Source organism: Muscardinus avellanarius, assembly GCF_963383645.1.
Source record: "Muscardinus avellanarius genome assembly, chromosome: 15".
NCBI classification, from domain to species: domain Eukaryota; kingdom Metazoa; phylum Chordata; class Mammalia; order Rodentia; family Gliridae; genus Muscardinus; species Muscardinus avellanarius.
Window position 1 is genome coordinate 55681194 of NC_137801.1, and position 2498 is coordinate 55683691.

Here is a 2498-nt window from a genome sequence, read left to right on the forward strand (position 1 = left end):
CTCACAGTAAGTGCTCAGAAACTATGCAAAGAGAGAATGTAATTAGAGGGAGCAAAAACTACGGGATTTAATGATTTTTCCCAATCTCCCCTTCAACACAAGCCTTCCACTGAAGTAAATGGCTCAGAGGGCGCAGTTCACTGGAAAAACCCTCATATCAACCCCCAGCCTTAAAGTGGACATAAATATCAGGTCAGTTTTACAGTCATTTATCCCACTCTGGGGACCAAACACATAAATAAAGTGGAAATGGACACTTCCCCTGCCCCAGGGGTATGATCCTGCCTCGAGGCCCCCGGCACAAGGCCATGCTGTAAAAGTCAGCCCTGGTCTGGCTGACACAGGGACAGTTTCCCGCAGGACCCCCCTGGCCCTCAGGACCAAGGCCTGCGCACCTCGGCAGAGCACTTCCGGACCCTCCAGCACCGCCCTGCCCCTTTCATCTTCCTTCCCAGGGTCCAGGCCGTTGTCTCTCCCACATCCTTCCCCGGGCGCCCTCTCCTCCTTTCTTCGCCTCTTCTGCCTTGGCTTGTGGTAGTTTTATTGTTGCTTACTGTTGTTTCCTATTTAGGTTTGTTTGCTTGCTTTGAACTTTTTTTAGCCAGGCGTGGTGATGAACGCTTGTAATCCCAGAATTTGGGAGGTTGAGACAAGAGGGTCGCTGTTTGCAGGCAGCCTCAGCTACTCAGTGAGGCCCTTTGCAACTCTGCAAGACCCTGTTTCAAAATAAAGAATAAAATATAGGGCTAGGAGTATAGCTCGGAGGTAGAATGTCCCTGGATTCCATTCTCAGTATCACACAAAAAAATTATTGTGTTAAATATGTGTATGCTTATACATATATAATACACACATGATATATAAAATATATAATACAAATTACATATATAATTTATAATTTATATAATTTATAATTACATATATAATTTATAATATATAATATTTACCATTTTAATTATCTCCAGAACTTTTTTCTCATCATCCCAAACATAAATTCTGTACCCATTAAAAACCAACTTCCCCATGCCCCCCCTTAGCCTCTGGTAATCTGTATTCTTCCTTCAGTCTCTGAATTTGCCTAGTCTGGGACTTTCATATAAGTGGAATCATACAGGATGGATTTTTTTTCATCTGGCTTATTTCACCTAGCATAGTGTTTTCAAGGTCTATCTATGATGTGGCGTATATCAAAATTTTACTCCTTTCTCTGGCTGAGTAGTACTCCACTGTGTGTATTGCCCACATTTTGTTTATCCCTTCATCTGTTGATGGGTCGTTTCCACTTTTCAGCTACTGTGCATAATGCTACTAGAAAAAATGGATGTCCCAGGCATCTGTTCAAGTGCCTGCTTCTGAATTCTTGTGAGTACATACCTGGGGGTGAATTTCTGGATCGTATGGCAGGTCCTGCGCGAGGAGCTGTCCAACTGTCCTGCACAGTAGCTCTACCAGTTTATCTTCTTGTTGGCAACGTGGGAGGACCCGTCTTCCTCTGCATACTCACTAACTTTTTATGACCCGTTGCCTTGGTTTGTTCGTGTTTAATGGCTGTCCCAGTACTATGAAGTGGTGCTTGCTTTGCTTTCTTTGATGGGTTTTGGAGATGGGGTAGAATTTGTCCTTGGTCCATACATAAATGAACCCTGAGCCCTCAGACCTCTACAAAATGGCTGTGAAGAAAAGCAAGGATGTTGCTGTGTAACACTCATGAGATGCTTTCAAAGTTTGCCATAGGACAGGACACCCACCTGGCCTGGTGGGTGGAAGAGACAGGCAGAGGACTGGAACTTGTCTGAGAAAGCCAGTGGTCCACAGACTTCATTTTACCCAATCCTCATATGGTACTGAAATGTCTTCCCTGGGGGCCTGACCTGACTACTAACCAGTCAAGTGACCTCAGGAGGGTCCTGAGCCACTCTGGCTCCATTTCCCAATCAGTGGACTGGAGACCTAGTCCAACAAGCACCTGCCCTGCTTGTTACATACCACGGCGCTGCATGGAACACTGAATGAGGGAACGCAGGGGAGATATTTTGTAGGCTAAGTTAGCAACACAAACAGAGAGAGTCCAGTAATAAGAAAATGGCTGAAAATCAAAGCCATCCATGGACTTCTTTTCGTGTCTCCTCTCTAAACCAAGAGCTGCTTCCCCAGCCATGGGGCGCTGCTGCTGGGCTGTTCCTCTCAGGTTCCTTCTAACCGACCCAGTGTGGCAGAGCCAAGCCCCAGGGAGCAAGGGCCTGTCTCCAAAGAGGCACCTGGGGCTCCATTCCCCAGGGAGCACCTGAGAGAGGCTTCTTCAGGCTCAAACGGGCAACTGAAGTCAAGGTCCGAAGGAAAAACATGGGAATTTAGGTCCACCTACGAGTCATCCCAATCCACCCTTCCTCAGCCCCCTGAACCCCAAGATCAATCTGAAGGTATGATTTGAACTTTAAGAGGCTCAAGAAAAATGTCCCCTTTGCTTTAAAAAAAAAAAGAATAATAAGTAGAAGAAG